The 20,000-nt window shown below is 43.8% G+C and overlaps 1 long non-coding RNA gene across 1 annotated transcript in view; it reads right to left on the bottom strand.

Moving 5' to 3' along the window:
- The window catches only part of LOC143035522 (uncharacterized), an 86,909-nt gene that overhangs the window by 14,622 nt on the left and 52,287 nt on the right, over positions 1 to 20,000 (bottom strand). Inside the window, exon 2 of the long non-coding RNA XR_012967322.1 lies at positions 17,865 to 17,916. This is a non-coding gene — a long non-coding RNA (uncharacterized LOC143035522). The remainder of the gene's footprint in view (positions 1 to 17,864; positions 17,917 to 20,000) is intronic.

Here is a 20,000-nt window from a genome sequence, read left to right as displayed (position 1 = left end):
TTGGTCTTTCATTTTCGTAAGTCGCGGGATCGAGTTCATGGAAGCATGGGCACCCAGGGCAAAGGTTGCAATAAGTTCCATAACGAGAATGAAAGTAAATAAACAAATAAAAGATACACACACACACACACACACACCAAGTGGTTTTATTACACATTTTGTGAATCACGTGTTCTTGTGATTTATTCGCATATAATGAAAAATAAACATAAAAATTAGAGAATAACAATAAAACAAATAAGATCTATACACAAAATAATAATAATGATAATGATGATACTACTACTACTACTACTACTACTACTACTACTTATAATATTAATAATAATAATTTCCTCGGTAGACGACCTCAGGTCTCACCCATGACCTCCATCGCAAGAGGGTAGCCATACATCTTCCTTCACCTACCTCAGCCTCTCTTCCACTAAGGGCTACTCTTTTATACCCACTGACGGCAAACGATTTTAATCACGTGTGTTGCCACAAAGAGGTTGCTTCGTGGTCGAGCCTGGGACGTCGCCCTCGATCACTGTCATGAAACCTCGAACAAGGTTTAATCTTTGACGAACGACTTCAAAGCTTCTGTGGAGCCGATTACACCGAATGGCTGTATTTTTTTCTCTCCCTCTGTGTGTGTGTGTGTGTGTGTGTGTGTGTGTGTGTGTGTGTGTGTGTGTGTGTGTGTGTGTGTGTGTGTGTGTGTGTGTGTGTGTGTGTGTGTGTGTGTGTGTGTGTGTGAACGCGTTTATTCATATAAGCGACTGCATAAGTCTATGTCTTCGGGTCTTTTTATACGTCTTTGACAAATAAACATTTAACTAAACCTTTTAATTGAGCTTCTTTCGACGGTCTTCATGCCTGTCTTTGTGTGTGTGGGTGTGATTCATCATGGTCTTTGGATCATGTGTTGGATTCGTGATCGACAGCTATTTCCCTCCCGGAAGAGAACTTAGACCTCGTATGACCGATCTATGGGTAATGCTGTGACCCTACATGCGCACACACACCCAATTCCCAGCCCAAGAGAGTTGGAGTAACGACTCGAAACGCAGCGATACTGAAATTGGACACAACGACAGGAGACCTTTTGGTACATGGAAGCTTCCTTCCTCCAAGTCCTGTCTAACATCAGGGTCTCTGTGTGTTTCTCTGTGTATATGTTTCTCTGTCTATGTATCTGTGTGTGTCTGCCAGTCTCTCTCTCTTTCTCTTTGTGTGTGTGTGTGTGTGTGTGTGTGTGTGTGTGTGTGTGTGTGTGTGTGTGTGTGTGTGTGTGTGTGTGTGTGTGTGTGTGTGTGCATGTTTGTGTGTGTGTGTGTGTGTTTGTATCTGTTTATATCTGTCTGTGTCTGTCTATGTCTGTCTTTGTCTATCTGTGTGTCCCTGTGTATGCCTGTCTCTTTGTCTGTCTGTCTGTCTATTTGTCTCGTTCCCTCGAACATCCACACAATCCCTCGCAAATGTTTGTTTTTGCTTCAAAAGATTCCTCCTCCTCCTCCTCCTCCTCCTCCTCCTCCTTCTAGAGCGTTTGTGAGCTCTTCCAGGACTGAAGACCGAGCCAACTTAATTGGCGAGCACAGACTCGTGACGTCACGTTTTGAAGCTGGTAAACCAAAGATGGGGGAGGGAGTGGGAAGGAGGGAGGGGACAGTGGGAGGGGGTGGAGTATTTTCCCCTCTCATCCCCTTTCTTTCTTCCTTCTTTCCTTCCTTCCTTCCTCCCTCTCCTCCTTCCTCCCTCACGGAAATGTATATATTTACAATAGTCGCAATTACATTTTCTCCTTTATCTCAAATTCATGCAGCTTCTCTTTTCTCTCGCAAAAGCACATTCTTCTAGCCCTCCCTCCCTTCCTCCCCCGCCTACATCCCCCCCTTCCCTCCCCACCCTCTTCTTCTCGTCAACTTTTCAAATTCATTTCACTCGTGTTATTTTTTCCCTAATGTTTCTTCTTAATTACTCCTCCACATCATCACCCTCCTCCTCCACTTCCTCCTCTTCCTCCACCTCCTCTTTTTTTGCCAGCTTCCGGTCCCTTTATGGCCCCCCACCCCCCATTATGATGTTTTTTCTTCATCTCCCTTTAACTCATCCCTTTAATCCCCTTGAAATGCATAAGACCCTTGACAAATATCCTTCTGGTCTTACATGTTATCATTTACATTATTCCAATCTTATCCTTAGGCCGTTGTCACACTGCCCGGCGGCGCCGTTATGACTTTTTCTTGGCTCTGGCAAAGTCTCCCTTATGAGTCATTAGACTCGAAAGGTTATCATTGTAGTTTAACCAGGGGAGATGGTGATCGTTATATTAAGTCTTGGCTGCCGCCAGGTGATTTTATTAAGCTCATTGAAGTTGCAAACATAATATGGCCGCATCCGGTGCCGCCGCATAGTGCGACAGCATTAGCCTTCTTCCTTTCACCTTAATCACGCATCCCATTTGCGAGCCTGTCTTCAGCTATTCTTTCCATTTGTCCACACCATTTCAGTACAACTTAGCTCGTCGATTCCTTCCACGATCTTCCCATTTGATTTAACTCAATTCATTCACCATTTTCAATACCGTATGGTTTATTGATTGTATGTTTCATTCAGTCACTCAGCTATTTCATGACTGAAGACTATCCTGAATAATGAATAGATAAATAAACAAAAATAAACAAATAAATAATAAAAAATAAACATAAATCAAATTCTACTATCAGTCCATCTTGCTAAGAATCAATTTCATTCTAGTTAATTTCTTGACGTCTTGTGTTCAACTCGTGATTATTCTGTCTGCCGACAAGTGATTTTATTCGTGGGAGAGAAACCGCTGAAGACGTCAAGGATGCTCATCTTCACTAATTTTTTAACGTCTATGTTCGACCCTTTATATACTTGGCTGCCGTTAGAGGATTTTCATCAACTGATGGTAAACCCCTTTATAATTCTAATAAGTCTTTCGTCACGTATACTGCACCTATGCGTTGCTGTTCTTTAGCTTTCAGGAGAAGACCTCTTTCCAACACTGAATCAATAGTCATCCACTAACTACCACAAATAGATTTTGGTTACACGGGGGAAGTTCTGTACCCCTTTCCCACAGGGGGCTTATGGACTACTATTACTAGTTTTAGAATTGTGGTCCCACTAGGGAGGTTCTAAAGCCCATCCACCCCCATGGTGTGTATGAACCCTGGGTGAGACTCCTACAGACGTTAAAAGATTCTGGGTGGCTTCTGATGGTTAACTTAATTTTCTTCAGGCGATCGCTAAGCAATTCTGTCCTCCCGAAGAGTTTCCGAATTGAAAGGATTAATTGTTTTGAAGTTTCAGCTTCACTGCTTCCTTCTTTTGTCCACGTAACGATCTATTTAACAAGCCTTGAGGCCCTCTAATACCCACCTCCTTCTACCCACGCCTTGTCTACAAATCTTTCCTTTCGTATCCACCCTGCAGGGAGTGTAGTCTTGTTTATTTTCTTTTTCGTAGGCTACCTTCCTCCTTCCACTGGTCTCGAGATTTCGTCTGATGCTTCAGTGTCTATGAACCTTCATTTCTCAGAAGATTTATTATTCTATTTCTTCCTTTTATTTCCTCCTTTTTTTGGTACACTCTTCTTTTCACTCGTTTGGGTTTCCAAGTAATGATACTCTAGTGTCTTTGAATCTTTCTTTTCGTACTCAGACACTGGAAAAGGATTTTGAATTTTTTTTTTTTTCCGTACCGTGCTTTCCTCTTTTCTCTCTCTTTCCTTTTCTCTGTTTCCTTTTCATACCTCAAGGTATATGATCTTTCCCTTTCGTAGTTTGCACCAAGAGAGGGATATACGATTTTTTTTTTGTAGTCCATCTTCATCCTTTCTCTGGTCTGTTTCTTCAAACGCCAGTGTTTTATAAAATTTTCTTTCTGCAGCCAACCATTGGTTATATTCCTTTTCGTACCCTACCTTCCTCCTTTTTCTGTTATCGGTTTTCTTATGATCTTTCTTATTATAAAATAGATAAACATAAAATAAATAAAAAATCAAATAAACATCTTATAGTCATGGTGGCCCTTTTCAACAGAAAGTGATTCTCTGTGATCGTCTTCATTTGCCTTACAAACGGTTAAAAGCAAATCGAGACGGTTTTTAACTGTTTCAATCCTGGAATCACTTTGTAGCAAGAAAAAGTGCATACTTAAATAACAAGAATATAATAAAAAAAATCCTGTATCTTTTGCGTTAAACGTCAAAATTCTCTTAGAAATAACTAAATCACTAAATAGAAAAATCATAAAAGCTGAAAAACGATACGATACAGACTACTGAACAAAACTGAAGTACTCAGAAACAAAAAATTGAAAGCATTTGAATAAAAAACATATAGTAAAAGTTCTTTGGCTTCGACAAAAGGCTCTCGATATCAACAAATATATTTCATATTACAGTATTTTTTGTACATACATTTTTTAAATGTGTGCATGCATGCGTGCGTGCGTGCGCGCGTGTGTGTGCGTGTATGTGTGTGAGTGCGTCGAGCGTGTATTCCCTTTTCTACAGCCACTATTAGGTCCGCTAAGACGCATATGACCTAAACTCCTCCCCTTATGACGTATATACCCTAATCCCCTCCCCTTATGACGTACACTACCTAAGTCCCTCCCACCAAGACCTAAGCTCCTCCTCCTTATGACGTATGATTGGTCACTGTGGAAAGTGAATGACGTCACGTATATGGGTAAGTCAACTTCATCAATCTCAAGTCACCTTTAAAGATTTTATTCAGGGCTAGAAAAGGACAATATATATATATATATATATATTATATATATATATATATATATATATATATATATATATATATATATATATGAAAAAGGTGGAAAAAGATAGTCACGGGTCTCGTTACCAGTTTATTCCTGACCGGTTTCGCTTGTAGCTTCTTCAGAGACCGGTCAGGAATAAACTCGGAACAAGACCCGTGACTCTGTTTTTCCACCTTTTTCAACTTGTCACAATGTCTCAACATATATATATATATATATATATATATATATATATATATATATATATATATATATATATATATATATATATATAAAATTATCCCGACAGTTGTCCCCGGACTCGAACCCGAGACCTGCGAGTGGCAGGTCGTCGCTCTTCCAACCATGCTACCAAGAGTATAAATTTTCTTAACCTCTGGGTTAATCTAACCCTGTAGGATTTCATTCGACTGCTAACTGTCGTCCTAATCTCAATTTTACGACGGCAGTTAGCAGTCGACTAAATCCTGCGGGGTTAGATTAACCCCGAAGTTGAAGAATCTTATAGTCTCGGTAGCATAGTTGGAAGAGCGACGACCTGCCACACGCAAGTCTCGGGTTCGAGTCCAGGGACAACTGTCGAAATTGATTGACATCGTCGTCATTGGCGATTCTATTCAGATATATATATATATATATATATATATATATATATATATATATATATAATATATATATATATATATATATATATATATATATATATATATATATCATATATATATATACATATATACACACGTGTATGTACAATGAACTATTAACTTAACTACCTTCATAAAACAAATAAAGTCATTATTAACCCAAGCAACCCCCTGCCTATGATCCTGTTCACCCTCTTAATTCGCACTGTCACCAAGCGATTTAAATCAACAAGCCCTAACAAGGTGGTGACCAATTAAGGCGACAATTAAAAACAACGAACAATGGCGAGCTTTCAGGCAGAATAACAAATTCAAGGAATTAGTTATGGCTGTCAGCACAGCGACGAACTTTATTGATTTTTGTCTGTCCAGCGTCAGACCATTTCCTCCCAGGGATGATGAGCAAGTCCGGTCAACCTGGACTGAATCATATCTATTGCATGTGGAAAAGAGAGTTAGACTATGAGAGAGTTAAAGTGAGAGTTAGTCTGTGATAGTAAGAGTTCCACTGTGAGAGAGTAAAAGGGATTTACACTGTGAGAGAGTAAAACTGAGTTACACTGTGAGAGTGAGAGTAAAACTGAGTTACACTTTGAGAGTGAGACTAAAACTGAGAATAAAATTGAGTTACACTGTGAGAATGAGAGTAAAAGTGAGTTACACTGTTAGAGAGAAAGTAAAAGTGAGAATTAGATTGTGAGAGCGAGGGTAAAAGTGAGAGTTACATTGTGAGAATGAGAGTAAAAGTGAGAGCTACATTGTGAGAGTAAAAATTAGGAAGAGAGAGAAAGACGGGAAGAATGAGACTGAGAGTGGGGGAAAAGATAAGAGGAGGGAAACAGAGGGAGAGCGTGGGAGAAAGGAAGAAACAGAGAGGAAGGAGCGAGAGAAGGGACAGAGGAAAGAAAGGAAAAAGAGAGAAGGGTGAAAGGAAATAGTGGAGAAAGATATAAAAGAGATAGATAGATAAAGAGAGTCTTCTCCACTTTACATAACCCAGAAAACCCACAACAGTCACCAGACAAGCCTTCTGATAACATATTCGTGACACCGTTCTCGGTCCGGGAACCGAATGCCACTCAACAGGGCTACACAGTCCCGTCCAGCAGTGGCACTATGTGAAGGCTCCTCCGGAGGGCACAACGGTAGAGCATATCAGTTACTTTGCAACATGAATTGCTGCTGCAATTGCAAAACGGGAGGAAAGGGGGAGCTGCCCTAGAAATGCATATCTTTGGGATAAATGTGAAAAATGAATGAATACTGAAATAAAAATAATTTTGGGGAAAAAAAATCCCCCATTTTCTGTATGCACGGCTGTGCTAATAGTCAGCACATTTTATCCCTCCTCTCTTCCTCCCTCCTCTTCCTCTCGTACTCCCTCCCCTCTCTCGCTCTCCCTTAAAACTTGAATAAGTGGGTTTCCACTAAAAAAAATAGACAAATAAAAAATAAAAAATAATAAATCAATAAATAAATAAAAATGAAAATATAATAATAATAAACTAAAAATGTAAACTTTTGCAAGAAAAGACTCAACTCCAATCCTTCCGATTTGCCTCTTTCACCTTCTCTCTACATTTTCTTCCTTCCGTCCTTCTCTCCTTCTTCCCTCACTTCCTATTCCCACTCCTATGTTTTCAATTTCCATCTTCATATTCTCCATATTTTTCCTTTCCTCCGTCCCTAACAGTCTCCTCAATTTATATTTATATTTTCTTCCTCCATACTACTTATCATATTCTACCTACATCCTCTCTGATCCTTCTTCTAATCCTATCCTCTTCTACTCCATGTGAAGTGGCTGCCCCGAGTAATGGTTACAGGGTGTAGCTCTAGGAGGGCCCCGTTCAATAGACTTCTCAATAAGGAAGAGGTATGGAGGTTGAGACCAGAGGAGTCTTCGACCAGGGGTCAGGTGTCAGGGATCATCTCTGCCCCTGGGGAGTTGATCAACAACAACGATGACGATGACGACGATGACGACGGCGACGACGACAAAGTCATTCAAGGCCTAACAACAACAACAACAAAACAATGTCACTCAAGGCCACGTGATTTTATTCAGCTGAAGAGGAATTTTTCCATGACGTCAAACGGAGGAGATACCATTCTGTGGCGAGTGGCACTTTCCCTGATCCCTGTGGTACTCCCCCGGTAGATAAGAGATAATTTATCTCCATTTACCCCTTCACCCATGGCGCCGTCAGACGATTTCATTCACCCCTTCGGAAGGGAACTAATTCATCTTGTTTCCCATCCTCATCACATCGTCGTCCTTCTCCCACCTCTCCCCTTGTTCCTCCCCTCGCTCTCCCTTCTTTCTCTTCTCGTTTTTTCTATTCTGTACTGACACTGCCATCCATCTTCCTCCACCATCTTTATTTTGTATTACTTCCATAGCATTTTCCTTTGCCTCCTCTTTCCATTTCCGAAATCTCGTAACGACTAAAATCCTCCCAGAAAATCCACAATCCTTCTAGGAAATCCAAAATCCTTCCAGCAAACCCAAAATCCTTCCTGGAATATCTAAAATCCTTCCAGGAAACCCAAAACCCTTCTAGAAAATCCAAATTACTTCCAAGAAATCCAAAACCCTTCCAGAAAATTCAAAATCCTTCTTGAAAATCCAAAAAATCGTTCTAGGAAATCCAAAATCCTTCCAGGAAATTCAATATCCCTTCAGGAAATCCAAAATCCATTCCAATTTCTTCATCACCATTTTGCCCGTGACAACCCTTGTCATCCCATGGCGTTATTTAAACACATTTTTCTAGTTGACGCCAGGCGATTCTAATCAGTTTAAGAACTCTTCTAGAAGCTAATGGATGAACACCCTTCTTTCGTTTTCTAAAATCTATAATAATTCTATATCTTTTGTTCGTATACGCGTTTTTAAATCTAAGATATCATTTAAAGAGAATATTTGGTTTATATCTATCCTCCTCCTCTCCCTCTCTCTCTCTCTCTCTCTCTCTCTCTCTCTCTCTCTCTCTCTCTCTCTCTCTCTCTCTCTCTCTCTCTCTTTTGGCTTCGTCTCCCCTCTCCCATTCATAGAGGCTCTCGACTTTTCCGTCGTTTTAATATGCTCACTATGTGGCCCCTTAGACTTAGACCTTTGACGAAAGCACGCAAATACGTAGAATGAAAAAATATCCTCTTCATCTATAATGTTATGTAAATATCTGCACTGTATATACATGCATGGGCATATGCTACATTATATGTGTGTACGCAAGAATGTATGGACATCGGTGTACATGTGCGTATTTATGTATGTACACATGCATATAAGATCGTAAGACTAACAAAAACAAGTAAAGACTTTTGGGGGGTAAAGCTGACCACCCCACGGAGCATGTGTACACACATTATACTTGAACACACAAGCGCGCACACACCCACACCCACACCCACACACACACACACACACACACACACACGCAGTTTCAATTATAAATTACGGAGTCGATGGTCCTCACCTCATTAAAATTCGTGTTAATAACAACAATAATAGTAACACTAATACTTATAAAGTTATAATACTAACAACACTAATACTACTACTAATAATAACAACAACAATAATAATAATAACAATGGTAATATTAAAAATAATAATAATAATAATAATAATAATAATAATAACAATGGTAATATTAAAAATAATAATTATAATAATAATATCACGACCACCGACAACAACTATTTCAACTTTGGATTTGTTTCTGGCTTTGCCTTCGGCTTTCTTTTACCCTGGACCTCGCCCACTCCCCCTCCCTCCGCCCCCTGGCGATCTACTGACACTTCGCCGACGCCCATCTCAGCACCTTCTCATTGGCCCAATCAGGTTAGCCCGCCCCGCGGTCCGCGTGCCAAAAGGGGCCCCGGTGGCGACTGTGGCGGTGATAGTGATGGTAACGGTGAAAATGGTTGTAGTAATAGTGGTTGTGGTGGTGATGGTAGAGATATTGATTTGGTAGTGGTACTTTACAGGTGGTGGTTGTGATGGTGATAGTGATGGGGACGGCGATGGTGATTCCAGTAATGGTGGTGGTAGTGGTGGTGGTGGTGGTGGTGACCGTGGTACTAGAAAGGATGGGGGAAAAGAGGGTGGGGAATGAAGAAGAAGAGGGAGACAAAAATTCATGTGCAGGGGTGAGGGGGGGAGAGGCTGGAGGTTGGGGGAAGATGACGCACGGGAAGAAAAGCTGAGGGTGGGGTGGGGGTGGAGGGGGAAGTAGACGAGAGGGGAGAGGACGGGAAAGGAAAGCATATTCAAGGGGAGGAAATCACTGATGTGGGGGAGAACAGAAGTGGAGGAAGCAAATCTAAAATCTAGAGGTAGACAAAAAAAAAAAAAAAAGGAAAGAATAGAAGGAAGAAGTGTGTGTGTGCGTGGTGAGGGGAAGTGGAGAGAAAGGGGAGAAGGGGAGATGGAATAGCAGGCACAAAGTGAGGTCTCCTGGCGGACACCAGAAATCTCCAATATCTATCTATCCATATATATATATATATATATATATATTATATATATATATATATATATATATATATATATAGATATATATAGGTATATATGTATGTATGCATGATTTGAGAATGTCAACAGTGACAAAGGTATTATTGAGTTTGTATTGTAGCTTTTCCTTTTGTCTAATGACGATCTTTTGGGCAGGTGTAATGTTGCTGAGCAGAAGTCCAAGAGGCTTTTTGAACTAATCATCTCATACTTTCCTAGACGTCGTTCGACATGTCTCAGTCATACTTAGGGAGGGAGTTACAATAGGTGACGAGTACATGGGTTTAAACAAATAAAATGAAATAAAAAGAGAGAAAGAAAAAATCTTAAGGGATGGAGATACACAAATGGGAACAGAAAAAAAGATGTCGAAATTTTGACACTGGGGAGGGGGGAAATGGGGGGGGGGGGTAGCCTTTACGAAAAACCAATTCTGTAAAAAGGCACATAATGGGGGCCGACTGGGAGTGAATGGGCCAAATTGGGTGTGCAAGGATCTAATTGGCCGAGACGCAACCAATTGCAGAACAAAAGACCCACGATGATCGGTGAAGATGCAGGGGACGGGAGCGGGGACGAGGGGAGGAAGAGAGGAGCGGGGAAGGGGGGGGGAGGAGGAGGGGGAGGAGGAGGAGGAGGAGGAGGAGGAGGAGGAAAAGGAGGAGGAGGAAGGATGAAGAGAGGTACAGGTATTCGTATTAGTAGGGGAGGAGGTGCAGGAAGAGGAGATGGGGAGGAGGAGAAAGAGGAGTAGAAGTAGGGATTAAGAGGAATATGGGTGGTAGTAGTAATAGTAATTGCAGTAGTTGTTGGTGTAATAGGAGGAAGAAGAAGAATGGTGGCGAAGGTAGAGATGTATGAGGAGGAGGAGAAGAAGAAGATGGAGGAGGAGGCGGAGGGACGAAGAGAAGAATTAGAAAATGAGGGATGAAAAGAGGAAGAGAGAATGAGCAGAAGAATAACAAGTAATGTTAATCCAAGTGAGGCCCAAATAGTAGAAAGAGAACATCAATCCTCTCAGTAGCATGTGTGACTTATTCTATTAATTTTATTTTATTTCATTTATTTATTTCATGGGTGTCGCCAGACGGTTTTATTCATCTCTTCGATAGTCTACTAGTTTTATTCCGGCTAATGTCAACCAACTTCTTTCAACAATTTTCGGTAATTCCTTAATTTGTTTTCAATCTGTTTTTTAACCATTTAACCTAATCTCCTCTCAAACTTCCTTCTCTAATAATTTTCCTTCCCCTCCTCCACCTCCTCCTCCTCTTCTTTCACACCAATTATTTTTCTTCTTCCCACTCATCATTACAATATGTACTCTTTCCCATTTTATTCTTTTTTATTTCATTATATCATTCTTTTTCTTCGTCCTCCAGTCCCGAGTTCCTCCTTCTTCCTTTTTGCATCTTTGTCTCTCCTCTCTCTTTCTTCGTCTTCTCTCTCTCTCTCCTTTTCTTCGTTCTCTCTCTTTTCCTCCTACCCATACATCCCTCTACCTTTCACATGGCTCTCCTTTGCCACCTGTATGACTCGGCTTCTTCGATGCGAAATTGTCCACAAGGAAAGAAACGCTGGTTATTTCCGACATAATATTCTCCTCTTCTATCCTCTCCTCCTTCCACCCTCACCTTCCTTCGCCACATCTTCCTCTTCCTCCTCCTCCTCGTTTGCTCTACCAACAAGTCCTCTCATGTTTCTTCACCATATCCTCCCCTCCTCCTCATAATTTTCCTTAGACTCTTCTCCCCTTATAACCTCTTCCCTAATCTCCCCATTATCATAATCTCACCCCCTCCCCTCCCCACCTTAATCCCCCATTATCATCATCGCACCCCATCCCCTCCTCTTCTACGCCCCATTATCATCCTATCTCCTCCTCTCTTCCCATTAGGAAAGCTTCTTTACCCATTACCATTATCTTCCCACCCATTCCCCACTCACCAACCTCTCCCTCATTATGGAAATCTTACCTCATCTCCTCTCCTCCTCCAACTCCTCTCTACACTCCTCCTACTCCTCCCCATCCTTACCCCCTGCATCAGCCTACCTTCTCCTCCTCCCCCCCCCCACTCCTCCTGAGGCTGAGGGAAGTTCCTCCCGAAGCCACGTGGTCCGTCCTCAGCCACCTGACTGATGAAGAACAAAACCATTGACACAAAACATTTAAGCAGAGGAGGAGGAGGAGGGTGAGAAGGGGGAAAGGAGGGGAAGTTGGAGGAGGGGGGGAAGACGAGGAGGAGGAGAAAGCTGGAGGTGGAGGGAGGAGGGTGGAGCGAGGTAGCAAAAGAAAGAGGAAGATCAGGAGGGTAAGGAGGTCGCAGAGTAGGAGGAGGAGGAGGAAGAGAGAGGAGGAGGGTGAGGAGGGAGAAAGGAGGGGAAGTTAGAGGAGGGGTCGGAGGACGAAGAGGAGGAGGAGGAAGCAGCTCGAGGTGGAGGGAGGAGGGTGGAGCGAGGAAGGAGGAGCGAGGAAGGAGAAGAAAGAGGAAGATCAGGAGGAGAAGGAGGTCGTAGGGAAGAGGAGGAAGAGGGAGAAGGAGCAAGTGGGAGGAGTAGGGAGGATCGGAGAGGAGCGAGGAGAAAGATGAAGGAATGAGGCTGAGGAGGAAGAGAGGAGCGACGAGGAGGAGGGAGACCCGAGGATTAAGAAGTGTTGGAGAATAAATATGGAGGAGAAGGCAGATGAGGATGGAGGAGGAGGAGGCAGATGAGGATGTAAGTGGAGGCAGAGGAGGATGGAGGAGAAGGAGGAGGAGGAGGATGGAGGAGGAAGCTAGAGGCAAATGATTAATGTTTAGCTCAGGATCCTGAATCGCTTGGGGGTGGGGGTGGGGGTGGAGGAGGTGGAGTCTCCCTGAACTCGACCCCTCCCCCCTAACCCTCAACAAAGAAACAAGGAAACAAACAAATAGCGCTTAATGAAGCCGGTGTTTATGTAGACACATGTGTGTGTGTTTTCATTTCGTTTCCTTATTAAATGTCTTCATCGTGAATGGACTTAGGAAAATGGCTATGACCAGATTCCTCAAGAGGGTGGGAGTTTCTTAGTCTCCTTTCCGCCTCCCAACACGCACACGCACACGTACACACACACACACACACACACACACACACACACACACACACACACACACACACACACACACACACACATTCTTTTGATGTTTTAAAGAATGTTCTTTTTATGTCTAACAGAAAAAATGCAGGTTTCTCTTTTTTTTTCTTTAATTTTCTTCCAATCGTTCCAAAGCCTCTGTGTGTGTGTGTGTGTGTGTGTGTGTGTGTGTGTGTGTGTGTGTGTGTGTGTGTGTGTGTGTGTGTGTGTGTGTGTGTGTGTATGTGTGTTTCATCCAGAGCAAGCTGCCCCCCATGAACTTCCCCAGAACTAACGCCAGAAGATTTTATTCAGCTTAGAAAAACATCCATGAAGTTAAGGCTCTTCAGTGGAATTCCACCTCCATCCAACAACCCTCCACTTTGCATGATCTATTTCCCTCTTCCTCCACATTCCTCAGTTCTCTTTACATACCTCTCTTTCCCCTTCCTCTCTCCTTCCCTCCATATGACCCTTCCTGCCTCCATACGTCCCTTAGGGGAGGGAGGAGGGCCAGCAGACTCCCTCCATCCATCACTCCCTTTTTACATATTCCCCTCCACAACCATGTGCGGATGGGCAGGTGAGGGGAGGGGAGGGGCAAGGAGGAGAGGAGAGGAGAGGAGAGGAGAGGAGAGGTGAAGGGTGGTGAGGGAAGACGAGGGAGAGAAAAACGGGTGAGGGGAAAGGAGGAGAAGGAAAGGAGAAATAGGAAGAGAAGAATGGAGGGATGGGGATTGGAGGGCAGGAGAGAGGAAGGAGAACAACAGAGGAGAGGATGCGTGGATGAGGAGGATAAAAGAGGGGAGGAATGAAGAGGGAGGAGGGAAAAAAGGGAAGAAGAAAGGTAGGGAGGACTGAAGAGGAGGATGAGGATGTAAGACGGGAGGAAAGAAGAGGGAAGTGGGGAAAAGAGGGAGGGGAAGAGGAAAGAAGTAAGGTGGGGAGGACTGAAGAGAGGGAGTAAAATGCAAAAGAAAGAAGAGAAGGGAAAAGAGAGTGAAAAAACGAGAGAGAAGATACAAAAGGAAGGGAGGAGATAGGACGGGAGACAGGAGAAGAAGGAGAGGGGGGAGGGGAGGAGAAGGGGGAAGGGAGAAGGGGAGGGGGACGGGGAGGGGAAGGGGAGAATGGGGGGAGGGCGGGAAGGAGGTGGGCAGTGAGCTAAGTGAAGGCAATAAATTGAATTCGTCTTGTTGTCAGGACTTTTAGTGCCCTAAGAACTCGGCCTTCCCTAAAATGGCCTTATTTCATTGTCCAATTACCACTCCCCACCCCTCCCCCTCCCCCTCCCCATCCGCCTCCCCTCTTCCCAACTTCCTCCCCTCCTCAGAGCCACCCTCTCTACCTCCCCCTCCACCTGCATTAACATCTTTTCTAATTCTCTTTAACTTTCATTTTTTATTTTCCTCCTCCTCCTCCTCCTCTTCACCCGATATTAATATTCTTCTTCTCTTATCATTGTTAATGTTGTTCTCTTTATACTTCTTCTTCTTCCTCCTCTTCCTCCTCCTCCTCCTCCTCCTCCTTCTCTTTCTCTTAATATTCTTCTCCAATCATTACTAATGATGTTCTCCTCACGTTTCATTCTCCTCTTTCATCCCCAACTTTATTCTAATTCTTTCCTTCTTTTAGTTGCTTTCCCCTCACCCTCTTCCTCCTCCTCCTCCTCCCTCGTCTTCCTCCTCATAAACATTCTTCTTGGTCCTTCACATCTAACAATGCTCCATTTATATCTCATTCATATTTATTCAAAATATTTTCTGTTTCCGAAGAATGTCCTCTTTCCCTCCCCTTCCTCCTCTTCCTCTCCCTTTCCTCTCATTCTCCACCCCCTCCTCCTCCTCCTTTGTCTCCCCTCATTCATCCTCATTATCTCTAAAAATTGACCGCCTCCTCCTCCTCCTCCTCCTCCTCCTCCCTCCCCTCCACCTCTTCCTCCTTGATCTTCCCTTAGGCCTATTTTTCCTTCATTCTTTCCCCTCGGAACAACTTGGTTCCCTTTATTTTCCAATTCCCCAACTCCATTCCCCTCGCCCTGTGTTTCCCTCATCTTCACCTCAATCCAAGAAATCCTCATCTTTCCCCTTTTGTCTACTTCCCTCACATCATTTCCCCTCGTTAAGAATTTTATATCCCCTCTATCCTCCTATTCCCCAACCGCATTCCCCTCTCCCATCGCTCTATACTTCCCTTACCCTCACCTGGTCCAACAAAAAACATAATTTTCCCCTTTATGCTTAGCTTCCCTTCGTCCTTCCCCTCATCCATTGTTGTTTTGATTCTCCAACTCTCCTGACACAGTCCTCTTTTATCTCCCCTTCTTTCCCCTCTTTATTACTTTTGCTCCCTATTCTTCTTGTGGTCTCCCCTCTCGACACCTATTTTTTCTAATAGCAAGGTCAGATTGACCAAATCGATTTTTTTTGAAGCACAATGATATAGAATACCGACAGGTAAGCTTTCCTGCACCTATCACAGGAATGGCTAGATCCATGTCCAAGAGGAACAAATTCAAAACAAAATACACCAAACAAACAAACAAATAAACAAGTGAATATATGAATAAATAAATAAATTACATTTGTTTCTTTCTATTCTCGTTCAATCTCGTTTCCATTCCAGCCCAACAACCCTTATCCCCTACCACCTCCTCACGTCAACTCCCCCCCCGGTTCCCCCCCCTCCCCCTCCCCCCGGGGTTCCTTCACTCCCGGGCGCCTTCTTGTCAATCTGCGCCACGATGCATCTGGTGTAAACGGGGACATGTATACAAAGGGGGTAGCGGGGGGGGAGGGGAACGGGGGGAACGTGGGGAGCAAAATTAGAAGAGAAGGGGGAGGAAAGGGGAGGAAGGTGGGAGGGGAGGGATGAAGGAGGTGGGAGAAAGATGAGAGGGGAGGGATGAAAGGGGTGGGGGAGGAGGGAGGGGAGGGATGAAGGAGGTGGGAGAAAGATGGGAGGGGAGGGATGAAGGGGTGGGAGAAAGGAGGGAGGGGAGGGATGAAGGGGTGGGAGAAAGGTGGAAGGGGAGGGATGAAAGGGGATGGAGGGAGGAAAGGGAGTGGATGGAAGGAAAGGATGGAGGGAGGAAGGTGGGAGGAAAAGAAAGAGAGAATGGGGGAGGGAATACGAGAAAGGTTGGAGGGGAGTTATGGAGGGGGAATGTATGTGAGAGGAAGAGGAGGTGATGGAGGGAGCAAGAAGGAGGGAAAAGGGGGAGAGAAGGGGAGAGCGAAGGGGAGGAAGGTGGGAGGGGAAGGATGAAGTGGGAATGGAGAGAGGTAGGGGAGAGGATAGAGGGAGAAACGAGGAGAGGGGGGAAGGGGGAAGGGAGAGGCGAGATGGAGAGGAGGAAAGAGGCGAAGGGAGAGGGGTAGTGTTAAGGACAGCGGGAGGGGAGGGGGGAATTCGGAGGGAGAGGGTGAAGAGGAAGGGAGAGGGGGAAGAGGGAGTGAGAGTGGGAAAGGGTAGAGGATACAGATGGATAGACGGGAGTGAGAGTGGGAAAGGGTAGAGGATACAGATGGATAGACGGGAGCGGGTGTGAAGGAGGTGGGGAGGGGGAGGGGGAGGGGGAGGAGGTGGGAGGTGAGGGGGTGAAGGAGTAGGCGGGGTGAAAAGAAAAGGAGCAGTAGCTTGATAAAGGCAAGTCGGACTGATTACTGTGAGCCAAGCCCCCTTCCTCCTCCTCCTCCTCCTCCGCCTTCGTAATAGCAAGAAACAAAAATTGACAAAGTTTTAGACCAGTTTTTCCTTAATCGCAGATTTCGTCTTCCCATTTTTGCAATCTGACCAAATGATTTATTTTCTTTTCTTTCGTGTTTTTTTTTTTTTTAATCTTATTCTGACCCAGAAATGAACCGGCAGCATTAACGGAAAAAATGGTGAAATTCAATCTTCGCATTGGCTAAAGCGGGAAGGAATGAAATAGGAGATGGTTCTCTCTCATGCCTAGTTACATCTATCTATCTATATATATATATATATATATATATATATATATATAATATATATATATATAATATACATATATATATATACATATATATATATATATACATATATATATATATATCATATATCTATATATATCATATATCTCTATATATATATACATATATATATATTATACATATATATATATATATATCATATATCTATATATATATACATATACATATATATAATATATATAACAAAATAACTATTTAATCCTGATTATAATTTGAAGCTATAATTACTCTATCGCTGGCGATTCTATTCAGGCGAGGGAAACCTACTACTATTAGCCATTATCTAGTAATCTGGATCTTATATACTACCTGAGGATTACGTCGTTCTCTTCCTCACCCTCTTGCTCCTCTTTTTCCCATCCTCTTCCTCCTCACCCTCCTCGTCTTCTCCTCTTCTCCATTTCACTCTCCTTCTCCTCATTTCACCTTTAACTTCGGTCCTTCTTCCCTTACCCCCCACCTCCTCCTCCTCCCTATCCTCTTCTCACCCACACACTCTTTCTCCTCTCTCCCCAATCTGCATCGTTGGAGAGGAGTGGAAGGGTGAGAGTGAGAGTTGGCTCGATTCGACCTGGTTCACCTCATTACGTGGTTGTCAGGTCCGATTAGCATCCAGGTAGACACCCGACCAATCCCCCCTCACCCAGTCTCTTCCTCCCGCCTCAGGCAGCCATATCCTACAATGACACGAAATAACATTCTTCACTTTATTCTTTTTCTCCTTTGCCTATTCCATTCATTTCCGTAGCGCCCCTATCATTGGTGAAAGGCTTAATGCAGGAACTACTCACTGTGACCTCGTGCGCCCAGATCAGGTCAGGTCAGGTCAGGGCTGGTAATTACCTGCAAAAGAAAACAATCATAATTAGCATTGAAGCCAAGCCTCTTGGGAGGGGCAGCCACGACTAGAGCATTTTCTGAATGCCTGGTCTGTGCCTTGTTACAATACTAGTAATAGTAAATGTAGTAATAGTAATAGTAAAAGTACTAGTAGTAGTGGTGGTAGTAGCAGTGGTAGCCTTAGTGTTAATCGTAGCATTAACGTATGTAGTGGTAATGTATGTTGTGTAGTAATCTTATATACTATATACATTATTACTAATAGTAGTGTAGTAGTAGTGGAAGTGGTGGAAGTAGTAGTAGAAGTAGTAGTAGTCTATATACCAAGGGAATCTTCCTTATAAAAGAGGTTGCTTGTAGTAGTAGTAGTAGTAGTAGTAGTAGTAGTAGTAGTAGTAGTAGTAGTAGTAGTAATAAGGAGTTGTATGTGCAGAAACTTGGGTGAGGTAATGTTAGGTATAGTAACACTAAGTTATAGTAGTACAATAAACAACTTTCTCAAAAGAAGAATTTCATGAACCTGAAAACACACCCAGCCGCCACTACGGCGGCCCGGGTTCGAATCCCGCCCAAGGCTGAATAATTTCAGTATCGTTGCGCTGCGAGCCGTTACTCCAACTCTCGTGGGCGGGGAGTTGGGTGTGTGTGTGCGTGTAAGGTGTATTATCCATAGATCGGTCATATATGAGCTCTGAGCTCTCTTCCGGGAGGGAAAATATTGTCGATCACGAGTCCAACACGTGATCCAATACCATGGTGAATCACACACACACGCTCACACACACACACACACACACACACACACACACACACACACACACACACACACACGCGCGGCAACACAGGTACAGCGGGAAACAAAAATCTGTCAGTTCTCCTAAAATCAGCGGCACTAATACAATTTTCCTTTGCAATTATTTTTTACCTCTAAAACTCAGTCTCATTAAGATGGCATCCTGTCTTCAATTCTGGTTGCCGTCAGCGGTATAAGACTGATCACAAGGAGAGAAGCGCTGGTAAAATATATGAACAACAACTTTTATCACCCCACACTCTCCCTGACGGGGGTACTCGACGTCCGTCTTTTCGGGACCACCAAGAGGAGGAGGGGAATGAGGAGGAGGAGGAGGAGGGGAGGAAGGAGGAGGAGGGGAGGGAGGAGGAGGGGAAGGACGAGGAGAAGGAGGAAGAACAGCAGGAAGAGGAAGAGGAGGGGAAGGAGGAAGAGAAGAAAGAACAGCAGGAGGTGAAGAAGAGGAGGAAGAGGTGGAAGAAAAGGAAGAGGAGGAGGAGGAGGAAGAAGAGAAGGAGGAGGAAGAGAAGGAAGAACAGCAGGAGGAGGAGAAGAAGAGGAGGAAGAGGAGGTGGAAGAAAAGGAAGAGGAGGAGGAGAAGGAGGAAGAAGAGGAGGAGGAGGAGAAGGACGACTAGTGGGGCAAAATGTCTAACCAGGAGGTTGAGGCCTATTTAATCCAGAGCAAAAATCCGCTCCAAATCCTACGGCCTCCGAGTTACGACTTCCTCCTTCCTCCTTCCTCCACCTCCTCCTCCACCACCTACGTCATTACACCAATCGTCGCTTTCACCACTACTAACACCACTCACCACCACTTCCTCACACCACCACCACAGCCACAACCCAAGACGTCGTTCTCACCATTTCCAACACAGCCGCCACATAAGCCAACACCGTCCCTTTATCATTATAACCGTCACCCTAACTACCACCATTCTTCATCTCCATTACCATCACTGGCTACATACACGTCTCCTCCAAAGGTGTGTGTGTGTGTATGTGTGTGTGTGTGTGTGTGTGTGTGTGTGTGTGTGTGTGTGTGTGTGTGTGTGTGTGTGTGTGTGTGTGTGTGTAATTCGCCATAGTCTTGAATCACGTGTTGGATTCGCGATCGACAGTTTTTTCCCTCCCGGAAAAGAGCTCAGAGCTCATATATGAACAATCTATGGATAATGCTGTGACCTTACACGCACACACACACCCAACTCCCCGCCCACGAGTTAGAGTAACGACTCGCAGCACAGCGATACTGAAATTATTTCAGCCCTGGGCGGAATTCGAACCCGGACTAC

This window comes from Oratosquilla oratoria, chromosome 19 (genome assembly GCF_046742065.1).
Source record: "Oratosquilla oratoria isolate Oo_2021 chromosome 19, ASM4674206v1, whole genome shotgun sequence".
NCBI lineage: Eukaryota > Metazoa > Arthropoda > Malacostraca > Stomatopoda > Squillidae > Oratosquilla > Oratosquilla oratoria.
The sequence above is the reverse complement of the archived record's forward strand: the minus strand, read 5'-3'. Positions and strand labels throughout refer to the sequence as shown.